Here is a 15,387-nt window from a genome sequence, read left to right on the forward strand (position 1 = left end):
ACTGGAAAAGTTAAAAGCACCCCTACTATTTGAATGTGAATTATGATGACTAGTTTAAGACCAAAAATTTCTTTTACTAAATTTGTCGTGTAACAGTTCAAACAGCACACGCCAATGACATGTCCCTTTTTGTACTAATACAATATTCATTATGTTAATAAATTGCTGACTTAAACTATATGAGAGACACAGCACAACTGAAATAAAGCAATATTAAAAGTGTTGGGTACATTACTGGTTAATATCTCAGTGATTTATGATTAGTCCTTTTCTTGCTTTACTCTTGATAAGTGTCTTTATTTCCTGCACTAAGCCATAAATTACCTGAGACCTAACTTGCCAGCATCTAACAATTATGTACACTGTATTATTGTTAATAAAATAATTTATTTCTCTTCTGGAAAAAAGTGCATAGACTTGATGTTTGGTCATCTTTAAGGAAAAGAAAGATCATCAGAACACTGAAAATATGTATCTCAGAAGATACAGTGACACAAGACAGACATTGTCTCATGTTTTCCACAATTTAGACAGTACAGCTGAGAGGAACATTAGATACATGAAAGATCAAATGTCCTTGCTGCCAGTGGAGAAAAAAAGTCTTTAGTTGATCTAGAGAATGTACTCTGGTTGATTTTGCTCTGGGAGGAGCTTGTTCATTATAATACCAGTAAGAAAGACACTTTGACTCAGTAAATTATCATTTAAAACAGTTTTTATTACTGCTAGCACTATAAGAGAATAGCATAGCTAGCTTTACATACCTTTAGATGCTGGGAGCCCCAAGCAGCGTTAACGCTGAACAGATTCCATGACATGTGGCATGCCATGCCGACCCTGTCCCTAGCAGAGATTTTCCCCTTTCAGTTATTCAAACTATTATAAGATTTTATTTACAAGGTAAAAACTCTATTCATCTTCTGTACAGTTAAAGAGAAATTATGTTCTTACAAGAACTTCTTGCTGTGATTTTAGATAAAGGCAGGCCACACCTGCAGCATTATCACCAATACCAAGTGAGAGCTGCCTTCAGGCTCCTGTTGCTGTAAGGTAGCTGAGGTTATCCTGCAGCCAAGGGATTTGTGATGCAAAATACAGCCTGAAGGTCACACTGAATGTGCAGCCCATGCAGCACAGCACTGGCCTGGGCATACTCAGGGTAACTGTATTGTGGATCCCTAACTTCTCCATGTGCAATAGTCTTCTGCTCAGGTTCATCACACAAATCATTTGTATCTCTTTCTGATATGACTTTTGAATAAAATTTGAGTAGTTAAAAGAGACTTCAAAAACCATAACTGACACCAAAATTACACACTCAACAGGAGAGAAGAAACAATTTTTAAAAATTCCTAAGTATAGCTTTCAGTCTGACAGTGTTTCCATTTAAAAGTAATTTTAGGCATTCAAGTAAATTGCCTCTTTTTCTGTTTTGCATATTTTGCTGGTTTTACCTTTAGATTTTTTTCAGTTCTGAGTTTCTATTTCACTGGAATGCACGTTCCTCAAAAGTAAGTGCTTATGAGGTGCAGACAAGGTTTATTACATCTTCAGCTACTCTACAATGTCATTAAGAACAACAGCCTACTATAGTTGTTTTAGGAAAATGGTATTTTCTCTTCATTTTAGCTTTTGAGAATAAAAGAAGTGAGATTGACAGCTCTAGAGATTGAGGTACTACATCCAGAACATTGATAGAGCACAGCCAGAGGCTGTGCAAGATTCTTAAAACTGTTATATCCTGACACTGGGTCTGAGTGATCACTGTCTTTAGAGACAAGAGTTTGTATGCTGGTTTTGGTTTCTCTCTACTGAGAAATAAAGATGTTCCTTGTTATGTTTCCTGTTATATAGCTAATTGTGCATGGACTAGATTACCAAGGACATTGATTCATTTTTCATATTGAAAGTACCTATTTTAATGTCTACAAATAATTTGGATTTGAAGCCCTATCTGAAACTATTTGATATGTCATGTAATTGTATTGAGCCTACCTCTCTGTACAAGTATAGTGCTTATCAGAAAAGAATTTTCTTGTTTTCAGCTACATTAGTTAAAAAGCTTAGAAACTGCATTTTCATCCGAATGTTCATTACTTGTTTGTCTCAAAGTAAGTTATAGGACTATCAATTCTAATTGACTTTATGAAACATTTTATGACACATGTGAAGAAGATTGTCTAAAAACTATGTTCTGCTTTAGCTTATAATTCTGTAATTTTACTCATTACTCACTGGGCAGCAAGCACTAATAATATTCAGGTATGGGACAGATATGATTCAAAATCCAGGACAAATATCTTCAGAAATGGCATCTCTATAAATCTAGATTTTGTCACTATGTAAATATATTAGATTAATTTTAACTTTCTGGTTAGATTAATTAGACAATAAAATAATGAAACAAAGCAAAAAAAAAAAAAAAAAAAAAGACAAACAATTCTGTGTTAAATATTTGATGAGAGAGACCATTCAAACATTAAACCCCTTAGAGAATTAAATCCTTAGAGGCATCAGAAGACAATGAGTCATACAAACGTAGAAAAAAAAGGATTCCAGTAAGTCAACTTAGAAATAATTTCTGAGCTTGATAGTGGTTTTATAATTGTGGGTATTTGTTTGTTTTGTGTGTTGGTTGTGTTTTTTGGTTGTTTTTTTTTTTTTTTTTATGGTGGGATATGTAAGAAAAATATAAAGTTACATACACAAAGCTGGGGCAAACTATACAGTTGTTCAAAATTGGCCATACACATGTATTTTTGATTCAGTTTCTGTCACTTTTATCTGGGAAAAGAAGTGTGAGTCTCTGGTTCTGTGCTCAACAGTAGATACAGTCCCATAAAATTTGTAGAGATTGACAAAGACAACGACCATTCCCTGCATGACAGAGCATTTGTCCATTCTAGCTGTTCCACACATCTGTATTTTTCATCCATCAGAGGCTGTCCCCAGCATCCTTACTTCTTTGCCTCATGTCTCTGCATTGAGTTTACATGGCAAGATTTTAGTAGTGAGGGACTACAGGGATTAATTCTGTAAGAAGATACCAGAAGCATTCCCCATGTCCTGTAGAGCCAATGCCAACTGGCTCCAAGATGGACCCACTGCTGGCTAAAGTTGAGCCCATCAGTGATGTTGGTAGCACCTCTGTGCTAATATTTTTTTTAAATGGTAAAATCTACTGTAAAACAGTAGCTGGAAGAGTGATAATATGTGAAAGAAACATCTCTACAGCCACCAAGGTCAGTGAAGAAGGATGAGGAGGAACTGTTTCAGGTGCCAGAGCAGAGATTACCCTGCAGCCCATGGTAAACACCATGGTGAAGAAGGCTGTCACCCTGCAGCTCATGGAGTTCTATGGTGAAGCAGATACCCACCTGCAGCACTTGAAAGACACCATGATGGAGCAGATGGATGGGCCCAATGGAAGCTATGGCTCTGTAGAGAGCTTGTGCTGGATCAGGATCCTGGCATGACCTGTGACCCTATGGAGAGGAGCACAACTGTAATTATGTTTTTTGTAATTAATGTTTATGTAATTAATCTGTTGTAAAGACTGGAAATGAAAACTGAAAAGTTAGAAAATGCAAGGATTGATTTTTAGTTTGTAGACCTTGTATACATCTTTTGGCAAAAATTTAATTTAAAAAAAATTTTAAGATCATGCCTAAGTTATTGTTTGGCCCTCTGCTTCATTGGTAGTTGGGCTAATATGTATTAACTTAATGAGCACATATTTAGTACTTGATTTTATCTCATTGATTATTGTTTGCGCTCATGCTTTAGAAGATAGTACTTACTCTTCAAACTCTAATATAAACATTATATTATCAATTTTTCAGGAGTTTTTCAGTGCTCATAATCATTACAATGTTTTCAACATCTATAATATTAGTGTATTTTATTAATTTACTGTCTTCTTAGGTAACTTATGGGGCAGAGTAAGAGATATATGTCCAGTTTACAGGGGAGGAACACAAAAGCTTAGATCAAAGAATACAGTAGCTCAGATTTCCCATTCAAATGGAGTAAGTTTTTATTTTCTTCCTTCCTTTATAAAGCTGTAACATTATTGTTCAGAGCTGATTAGAAAGGAATTTGTGTTTCTATTGAAATAACTATTTCATAAATCAGTTTAGCAGGAACTATACATTCCTAGATATTTAGGTGGAAGCATTTCAGAATAGTTAACATTTATATGGCTTACACTGACAATTAACTACGATCATTAAATTTCAAGATTAAGTTTTAAATAAATTTATCTAAAGGAAGTTTTTCTCTGTTTCAGAGACATTAACTCAGGGTACCTAAAGACTGATAAAGGTGACATTCCATCAGTTTTAAATTGGTTCAAACCTGGAGAAGACAAAGAGATTAGGAATGTTCACTTTTAAATGACACTTTTAAAATTCTACCCTGTGGATGCAAGAATAGAAAACTGGGCCAAGTGTTTGACATTTCAAGGATGAGTAAACACTTCTTGAACCTTCTTTTTGGGATGTGTTCCTCAACCAGTTTACAGTTTAGGGAAGAATAAAACAACAAAATACCCCAAGCAAACAAACAAAAAATGCCCTTTTTAAAATTCCTCATAGGCACAGGCACAATCATATCTTCCTCATGGTTCACCCTGAATCTATTTAAGTCTAGCCTTGAGGCTTGCTCTTGAATCTGTGCTTTGAGTTATGCCTTACAGAGCTGTTCACCTCAGATATTACATGACACGATTACCAAATAATTCCTCTAGTTTTACATGAGACTCGCCTAATTTTTAACCTCTTTCCATTTTCAATATTTGGCTCATTTTACATAGCTCCCTTTATCTATCCCTATTTTTCCCCCTGAAGGGAGATAAGCACTATCTTCTTGTTTATGTTCCTTGGGTTTGCTTTTTTATTTATAGTCAGAATAATATAGCACTTTAACTATTTGAGCTATTTAGAAGAGAAATATCAATACCTAACTACTGGTAAGAGTTATTAACATTATGTTGATACTTACTGCTGCTTTAAAACATAAACAGATGTTACCTATGTCCTCAGAGAAGCAATAAGGTATTCATGTCTAGATTATCAGAATGAAGAATAAGTTAATCAAAAGATGCCTCTGAAACAAGATCACATTTGAAGAAAATCACCTCTGTTGTTTACTGAGATACAACAAAGAGCAATTTTAGATTCAATTGTCCACAAATCATTGTTTTGTACTAATAACTAAACATTATATAAAATGAATGACCATTTGTAGTGGAAAGGTAGAAAGAAAGGTGGCAAAACCATTTGTAAGGGAAAATGATTCTGACATTCTTTTTTAAAAGCTGTGCTGTGAAATGCATTATCAATGATCACTACTGAAAGCAAAACAAGATAAAATAGAGGGCTTTTATCAAGGCAGCATTACTACATTTATATAAAATGTATCTTCAAGATATTCAGCCCTTAAAAAAATAACAAGTTTTTGGACTTTTCTTGGGAACAACTTTCTTAAGTTGCTATGATATCTTCTGTGTTCCATTTGCAGAATTTTCAAACGATTTATAACAGATGGGAGTGGTCACCCCAAGGGCTGGTCAAAAGAAGGATTTCCTTTTACAAAAGATTGTCTTAGCAGGTTTTATTTCCAAAGTAAATTACAATAAAAATTTTTGCTTATTGATCCAAACCGTAAATCCTGTAAAAAATGAATAATTAAAAAATTTTAAGAACGTATTAAGAAATAAAATGTTCTTTTGCACCCCGCTTCCTGAAGTTAACATACAGGGTCCCTACATTTGTGGTTTTATCAGGCTATTTGTCAGGGTAGCTTGCCTTTTGATCGTAATTGACAAGAGAGCTAAGTGTCCAAGAATATTTGTGGTTTTCAAAAAATGGTTGAAAACATTGAAAACAGTGCCAGTCTTCATTGTCACAGGACCATAGAGTCTTAAACTTGAGGATTTCTGAAGATTCCAACAAGAAAGACAGGGAAATATCAGGGGAAAAAAGTAATTAAAAGTGTCATATAACATTTTAAGAGAGAATGAAACTTTCAAATCCCCATGGACAGAATAAATCACAGCCTAAAATTTGTTCACTGTAAAATGTCAGTTGTATAACGAATGGGACCTTAATACAAATAGTTCCTTTGAGCAAAACAGAAACAAAGAAAAAGGGGGAATTAAGCCAATGATTTTTCTGCAGAGATAGTTTTCACACTGTTCTTTCTGCCAATGATTTTTAGTTATCAAAAGGATACAAAACCTGCATGAATGCCACATTTTGCTCTCCTTCTATAAGGTTGAATCCTTTCTGATTACAGAAGAAGCAGTAACAGAGAAAACCACAATGAAATGGTAACATAACCTCCAAAACAGTTACCTCTTTGCCTGCCAGGGCACAATGTTAAATTTATGATAGAAAATATACTATATCTCATAAATTGACTGTAATTAAACATACGGCAAATAAAGATATTTCAAATGGCTTTACATTATACTCATTGTCCATACTGAAGGAACAATACAAATTATACAGGCTGAAAGACACACTAAACTGCCATAAGAAATTAATTTGATTAATACCTTGTACTTTAGTTGCATTCCACCGCTGCTGAGCAGGGAGTAAAATAAATGAGTTTCCCTTCAACTTTCTAGCAGAGTGGCATATTGTGGGGTTGTTTTTCAGCTCTGTTTTTTTTGCTGTACTGGAGTGGTGGAAATCAAACACTGCCCTCTGCTAAATCATTACAAAGGTCTATGTATTTTTATAATTTATGTGTGCTTTTTTAAGATTTTGTATCATGATTTTATTATGCATTATATAACACTACAGAGACAAGGCAAATGACATTGCTCACTTGCTGTGAAAGAACCGAGGAAGTGGCACAACCTCTTCAGGAAAACAATTTAGATTGAAATAATAAAACTAAATAAATCTGACAAGCTCAAAACTCAGCAGTCATTATTTCCCCCACTCATCTAACCTTTCCAATACTTACTTATTATTTGAACAAAATCACATATCTCAGTTTTGTTTTCTGCAGTTTTAAGGTCTCAGATTACCATTAGGTGATATAGTTCATGTAAGAGCCTGAAGGCAAGAGTTTAAGCCTCAGTACACTTCCCTTTCCTTCACCATTCCTTCCAGTTACCGTTGCCTGTTCACTGACTCTGTTATGAACTTGCAGTTTTTATTCCTTGTTGGAAACACTGCTGGTTTTTCCCTAACAATTTCCCTTAAAGCATACTTTAGGCAAGCATGCACCTTATTTCCCATTTGCTACATAATTTTTTTTTAACCTTGAGCTTCTGTGAGTTCAGCTCACTGAACATCTTCCTCTGCCTCATCACAGTAATTTACTGCTGATTCTACCAATGACATATTATTATCTAATTCCTCATTGACTCAGAAACAGTTGCTAAATCAATGCTGTACAAATTTCTCCATCCTGTTTCATCTACATCTTCCAAGTTAGCAGCAATCATGTAGTCTGGTTTATTCTTTAATTTCTAATCTCAGTGCCCACTGTAGCTTCACTGCTTCACAGCTAATTCAAGTTATCTGCAACCAGCACTAATGGAAGCACTAGACTGTGTAGGAAAGAAACAGAGATCTGGACAGAAGGAAACATTTGAGAGAGAATGCATAGAAAAAGAGTTCAGAAGGAAGAAACATCACCTTAACCAGAACCTTAAATACCAGGAAAGCAATTGTACTGTTCAACAAAAGTCTAGCTTGATAGGGCAATCAAAGCTACAATGCAGAGTACTTAGTTTATTTAAAAGTGGTCATGTTAGTATTTGCATACTAAATTATTCTGTAACTTCAACCAGTTCAAGCAGCCTGATCTAAATTCCAAAGAATGAATGGGACTCAAGCTAGAAGCAGCATTTGAGCCCATAAAGTGTATTAAGTCTACATCCATAGAGAAGTTCTCATTTCCAATTGTATCTCCAGAGAGGCCCAAAACGTGAGCCCCTATCTAATTTTCTATTTAAGGAAAAAACTTCCTAAACTCACAGCTAGACATTTGCCAGTACCTCAATAGAAATAAAATCTTAAGGATATACCTGGGTTCATTTAACTGACTCCCTTTAAAACTTATTCAGGAAGGCTTCATTGTTCTCCCTCAGTATACACTATCCTTTTTCAGTTACCCCATTGCTCAAGGTTTATTATGTGTAATCTCCTCTCCTAGTGATTTTCTAGCCCCACACTTTCTCACTTCCTTGACCTCCTAGATGCTTTAGAGTTTTTCTGCATTTTCCTTACGTCTTCTTTCAGCTTTACTAATTCTCCTGTACTACAATGTCAGACAGTAACGATACTGTATACATCACAAGTTCAGGGCAATCTTTGAAAGACTATTTCAGCTACTTCCAAAGCAAAGATATTTGCTTTCATCTGAAGAGACTGCACAAAATTGCCAGTCATTGTGAGACAGAGTAACTATTTTGAGTAGAGATGGAGAGGACGCTGTCACAAGATTAAGGCTATAGTAAAATCACAGCACATCAAAGCTAACCTGAAATGAACACTACACAAAGGAAAGACTTTCCTGTAGTGATGCAATGATTCCATATACCACTGAAATATTAGAAGAACTTTTCCTAGTTCTATCCTAACACTGGCTTTATAAAATAGAACAAATACTGTGACTTTATGATTGCCTTGCATCTGTTTTGCCGTATACAGAAGATGCATAGTAGGATTATGTGGGTATGACGTAAATAATATTTAAAAGCCAGAAGACCAATTACAGCTGAAACAATTAAATACATAGTGTGTCTTTATCATGAAATATTTCTGATAGAAAAGTAGAATCATAGGAATAAATAAAACTAGGCAGTAAGCAATTTTATTGGCAAGGTCATTCTAATATCCTGCCTTGTGAGAAAAAGTGTTACTTTTCATCCTCTGTAAATAATGACGGTTATAAAATATGCAGCATCTTATTTAACTGTTAGCACTATATAGAGAATTACCTACAATTTATAAATCAGTTAAGGAGATCTTAAGTAGCAAATAATTCGGGTTTCTTTTTTCCCTTTTTTTTCTTCTCTTTTGAGGATCCAATTTACATAAGCCCTGGAGCTAACTAGATGTATTTAAGTAAAAAGTTTTCAAGTTCCAGTTCATGTTGTGTTGACAACCTGATCTTTTTGATATATTCTTCAAAAAATTCAGCAGGTTTACATCATAAAACGTCTGGTGTAGAATATGTCATTTCTCATTGTAATGCTAAACACATTGTACGCTTTCCTGGAATCTTACTCTTTCTATAAATAAAATAAGATTTCTAAGCCTTCTGAACCTATGAGGAATTACCTACTTTTTAAACTTCCTGTTTATTTAGATCTACAACTTATATTAAAATTTGATGACCAAAGGAGACAAATGGGGAAACAGTAAAGACTTCTAGGCATGAAGATATGAGAAATATTTTTTATTTAAATATATCTATGTTTATATTCTCTACAGAGATACTGAGTTTACTGAGAACACTTCAGCGGCTGTTTCAAAATAAGAGACTTTTTCTATCAAATGACTAGTCAAACACTTGGGGTGTCAGCTTTCTTGATACTTATGTAGAGCTTTGTAATATTTTTCAGCTGAGACGCTAGAAAAGTCAGAACATTAGAGACACTAAAGAGTTGGATCTTGTCTTGGACCAAAACTGTTCAGAAGACCTGGAAAAAAGCACCAGTGTTAAACTACTACTGTAAGGCACAGAATAAATATGATCAAAAGACAAAGAGCTGCAGATTCCATGGTATATATTTAGGGGCTTCAATTTAAAAAACTAAAGGCTGATCATTCCCTGAGACGTCATACCAATATAAGTATTTATTTTTCCTTTAATAACTTATATTTTATTTGGTTCTCACTTTCCTCTGAAGAAAGGCTGGCATCAAGAAAAGAAATAACACGTACTTAATGTGTAGAATTTCTACCAAATTTGCTCTGATTCAGTGTTTGAAGCAGAGAAGTAATAGAATAAATCTGTGTTAGGAACAGGTGTTCTACTGCAGTTATGCATGATGAAAGATTCCAATCAAAACAGAGTTATCTGCCAACAAGAGTTATGAAATCAAGATTCCTAAATAGAACTTGAGTGAGAACCAAGTCAAGAGGAGTTAGTGTTTGTGTTTTCCCTGAGTCATTTTTGAAAATAAGTTGACTAGGAGAAGCTAACGATTTTCTGCAGTTCTGGGTTTTGTTTCCATTTCTTCTCCATAGAACAAAACGGAACAAAAAAGGTTTGGTAAATTTCTCAGCTACCTGTTTTTATTTTCTCTTTTCATCCCACTGTTCTTTACAAGTAGGCTTCTCAAATTTGTACCCTACACCTTCTGTTTTTTCTCTTTTATTTCCCAGTAGTCTGGCAGCCACAGGAATCTTTAGACTCAGGACTGAACAGCAGCCCTGTATATATTTTAGACCTTAAAATTAAGCTTCAGTTTGCTGAATGTCTGCTTGTACCTACCAAATGCTATTTAAGAATCTCATTAGCACAGCTTAGATCATTAAATAATAATGTCTCTCCTTCCATGTCCCTAGAAAAATTGAGTTCCTTTTCTGTTAAAGTTTCTTCAGACTTCCTCCCTTGATTTTATGAACAGTGATATTACATAATTAGTAGTACTATCATTAGATTTAATTTCACTTTTGAAATACAGTACATAATTTTTTAAGGGTCATAAAAAAAGAAAAAAAAAAAAAACAACAGCCAGCAATTAGAGGACAGTGCAGACCATGACCTGTAAGCCAAACAATAATTCTTTTTCGTCATAGAGAAGGACTGATATTGAGAAATCTTCTGCATCAATTTTTATGAAATTATTGACCTATGATTGCACTATGCTCTATAGAACTACTGGAACATTTCATGAAACAAACTGCACAGGTTAAAATGTCTGTGTCTTGGCAGAAAGAAGGTTCAAGGCCACGATGTTAACAATGTGAATCTTCTATTCAGTGACAGGTGGTAAATTGAAAATGGTCTTAGAGGTGTGCAGTAAAAACTTCCATAAAATTTTGTTTTTCTTCTGGTATCTGTCCTTTCAACAAGATCTTGAAATAACAACTATAATAGCTGTCTGAAGAGTAGTTCTCAACTTGTGAATCTGAACATTTCATCTCTGGAGAGCTTTTTTTCTGGAATTTCCCAACCCTCTTCATAGTGAGTAATGTATACAGAAAAAAACCAGCAAATATTTTCACTGCATGATTTGACCATTCCCTCAACAAACACATGATATGAGTATGATCATTTATAAGGAAAGATTTGTGTTATGTGTGCATCGCTCTGTGCAGTTAAGTTCTCTGCTGGTATTTAAGCCAAAAAAGGATAAACCAGACAATATCTGAAGCATAAACCAAGTAGAAAATGAACCTAGATAAGAACATAGGCTCCTTTAGAATATCAAAAAATTTGAAAACAACCCACGCGCATCTCAGATGTTTGCATTTTGTCAAGGCTGATGAGCTAAACTGCAGCCCCAGTGGACACCCATCTTTTCCTTGTAATAAACTATTGTAACTAATTTGCTAAGTTAAGCAAGGTGGGTACCATACGCTTGAATGATCTGTAAATGTTAAACCATACTATCCTGCTGTCTAAAGTATTGTAAAAATAGAATATGGTACCCTGTGTGGGTTTTGAAATTATTTGTGATTACTATAACCTATATTACAATGAATGTTTGAAAATATATATATGTATGGATAAAATATAAAGTATGCCATTTGGTTGGAACAATGTAACTGCTTCGTGGAAACCTCATCACCTAGAGATAACATGTAACCGCTTCTCAGAATTCTCATCACCTAGAGCTGATAGGTAACCACTTCTCGGAAAACTCATCACCTAGAGATAACATGTAACTGCTGCTTGAAGAAAAGCCCGCCAAAAGGATGAGATAATGAGGCTTTTAAAAGATCCGATAGGAGAAAAGCGCACCAGGAGACAAAGGCTTCGAGACTCTCAAAAGACCCAATAGGAGGAGGACATGCACCCCAGCAACTTAAAGGACCCAATGGAGAAAGAGCAGGACAATCATCTGACGGGAGAGGATTGGTTAAAGACGAAGGCACAGAAGTATAAAAGACACTGTGTTTTTGAACTTGGGGTGCGTGTGGTAGGGTTACGGGTCTCTGTGCACCCAGCACTGCTTTGTCTATTGTTTCTCACCCTAAATCAATTGAACCCGATTAAAAATATATATATATACACACATATATATATATTTAAAAATTGGCTTGTTTAATTATAACATCCTGAATTTGAGTGCAGGGCCCCCACTGATATAGGATGTAGAATAACTGCAGTCAAGAAAGCAAAAACTTACAAATTTCAGTTTAAAATAAAAAAATCCCGAGATTTAGCAGTCTTTATTAATAATGAACAGACATACACCACCCCCACAAAAAAAAACAACCAAACAACAACAACAACAACAAAAACCAACAACAACAAAACCACAAAAAAAAAAAAAAAAAAAAACCAAACTCAAACAAAAAACCAAAAAATCGAACAAAAAATTAAAACAGCATAGAGGAAAGAAACAATTTTTTTTTAATCTTTTCTTTCCATACAAGAAAGAGATACTATGTTTGAGTTACATAGGAGGAAACAACCTTATTGTTATGTAGAACTTTGTAGTACAATTATTACAACCTGGGATATACTCTCTTAAAAAGATATAGCAATACTCAATATTAAAGGGAACAGAAAAGATTCAGACAAGTATCAATGTAAGGAACTGAAGGAAGTAATGCCTCAGGCATTCATCGACACAGAAAATCTCAAGGACAAAGCTGTGGCCTTTATGATCAATCTGAAGAATGTCACCCAAGGACGAGGAGATGTATCAAAGGATGCAAACCCCACTGCTTTGCAGTTGCCATGGCAAACTCCTTAGATAAGCCTCAGAGGGTAGAAACCGGACTAAGTGAAATAAATGTTTCCCCTCAAGCACAAGGGCCGCTAATCACTGGTTCCGTTGTGTAAAACCTATGCTATGTGGCACTATTGTGTAAACCAGACACTATGTATGCCTTGCTAAAGACTTCGCTATAGAAGTGACAAGAACTGATAAGAGGTGATAATTTCTTCCCCAGAAGAAGGATGATAGCTCAAGTATGAAGTCAGCAAAATTCTGGGAACTGAGGAAAAAAAGAATAAAAATCCAAAGTATGCTAATCAGCTGATAAAATGAATTTAAAAGGCGACAGAAAACTTCCCTGTGCGTGCATCCACCACCCAAGATTACTAGACCCGAGACAATGCTGGATCCAGGCATAGTGATTCAGATTTCTTTGACTTTCTTTCTCTCTTTTTCCTTCTTTTCCTTTATTTTCTTTCTTGTAGATTTATAAGAGACCACATTAATTATTAATATTTTCCAAGTTTAAATTATTTTCTACCACAAATAAAACATATTAGCCAGTTGTTTGGTGTCATTTTACCTTAATTTAACCTGAGAAGATCACAGGACCATTGCAAGTCCCTGGGCTTCCAATCCAGCTTGTGACATGGCAGACCATTCAAAGAGCAGGGTGATTTTGCAGAAGACTTTTCAAATGCTCTTCCATTCCTACCTTTTTATGAAACATTTAATAGTGATACTAAATTAATTCAAATACCTTAAGTGATAACCAAGATGTGAAGAAAGTGGATTTTTTCTCTTATGAGAATTCAAATACGTTTATTAATGGAAACAAGCAGTGGCTATTGTGTTCTAATATACAGTGTTCCATTTTCCCTTAATGTTAGGCCTCGAAAGCTTATTATTCATGGCTCATTTTTTCAATGCTAATAACAGCTTATAAATGGAACTGTATTTTCATTAAAAATCTCATTGTTTGGGCTCCATTTTATTGGCATTTCATAAACATTATGCATCATAATGCACTGTATGTTTGTGGATATAAACAGTATTGATAGCAGTTCAATTGCAATGAGTGGTTTAATAACTGCCTGCTAATTTGACTTTAAGCAGAAGTTCTTTGTTTTTCAAACTTGATCTGCTTCTAGATCATTAAAGCAATGATAGGCTGCTGCAGAGGGTTTTTTTAGCATCTAATTAAAGATGCTACTTGAATTATTCATGCATTATGGTCTTCTATGAATAATTTATGCAGAAATTCTATTGGCAAAACTTAATTTCAAACTTCAGTAAAACCTTAAAACTTATTACACTTTTCAAGGTCTTTCAAAATAATCTCTCCACAACTTTTATAACCAAAAGTTACCAATTAATATTGTAAAATTGAAACCAGAAGATAAGTTTAAGTAATGAGTAGGTTAGTTCTTCATTAAACCAAAAGTAGAAATTCCAAAGTCAAATAAGAACAACACAGACTCATAATCCAAACAAAACTATGGACACGACAGCAAGCAAGGGAGTATAGAGTGTGATGGAACTGGACACAGAGCATTATAAAGTTGGCTTTGTCATAAATTTCAAACTTCTGGCTAAAAGTTCATCCTTAAATTCACTGTTGAATGATTTTATATAACAACAGATTTTAGAGACCTGAAAAATATATCATTCTCTATGTTTTAAGATAAATTCTGGATCACTTTGTTCACTGTGCTTAAAGTGCTCGGCACAAGCTAAGAAAACTAGAGGTAATGTCCACGTGTTTCTGTGGAAGCGATACAAGAAAATGATCACCTGCTTTTCATTTTATTTACTTATAGAAATTTATAATGATTTCTGAATATTGCTTAATAATCCTGCTTGCCCTGACTGTTCTGTGGAAACTTACCAAGGGCTACTGGTACTGTGTTCATCATAACAAAGCGGTTGTGGAAACTTACAAAGAACTACGCTGTTTGGCAAAATTATGTTTCTTGTCCTTGGAAAGCAGATGTGCTCTAACAAGTTGAGTCTTTGTAGAGTATAGATAGCCATATATGGATGGTAGAAACTAATATGAGAGTGCTTTTAGATAAGAGGGGGTAAACTGACTGGAACTACTCTTGTTGTTCAAGAAAATGGCTAAGAGAATCTGCTCTGAGGGAAATTACAAGGTGAGGAGAACTGTGAGCCTTCCTCCTAAAGCCCGCCCCCCCCCCCTCCAAGGACGCCCCCAGTAGGCAATGCGCAGGTGCAAAGAGAACATAAACTGCTGACATCAGCCTTTCGAACTAACCCAGCCTTACTCATGCATATGTATGTTTGTGTTGTGTAACCCAATGAATATGGATATCTGCACTCTAAATTTTTGGTAAAATGTGCGGTGGGTGTGCAAGAGAAGCAAATCCCCTTGCACCCCGGTGCTGGAATAAACATACCTGCTGTATAACTCTCTCTGAGTTGTAGAGTTTGTTTCTGCACATCAGAAGGAAACATGCTCACGGGCAGTAATGAAATTGCTGAGCTCCGTGCAGTACGTCCCT

Source organism: Athene noctua, chromosome Z (assembly GCF_965140245.1).
Source record: "Athene noctua chromosome Z, bAthNoc1.hap1.1, whole genome shotgun sequence".
NCBI lineage: Eukaryota > Metazoa > Chordata > Aves > Strigiformes > Strigidae > Athene > Athene noctua.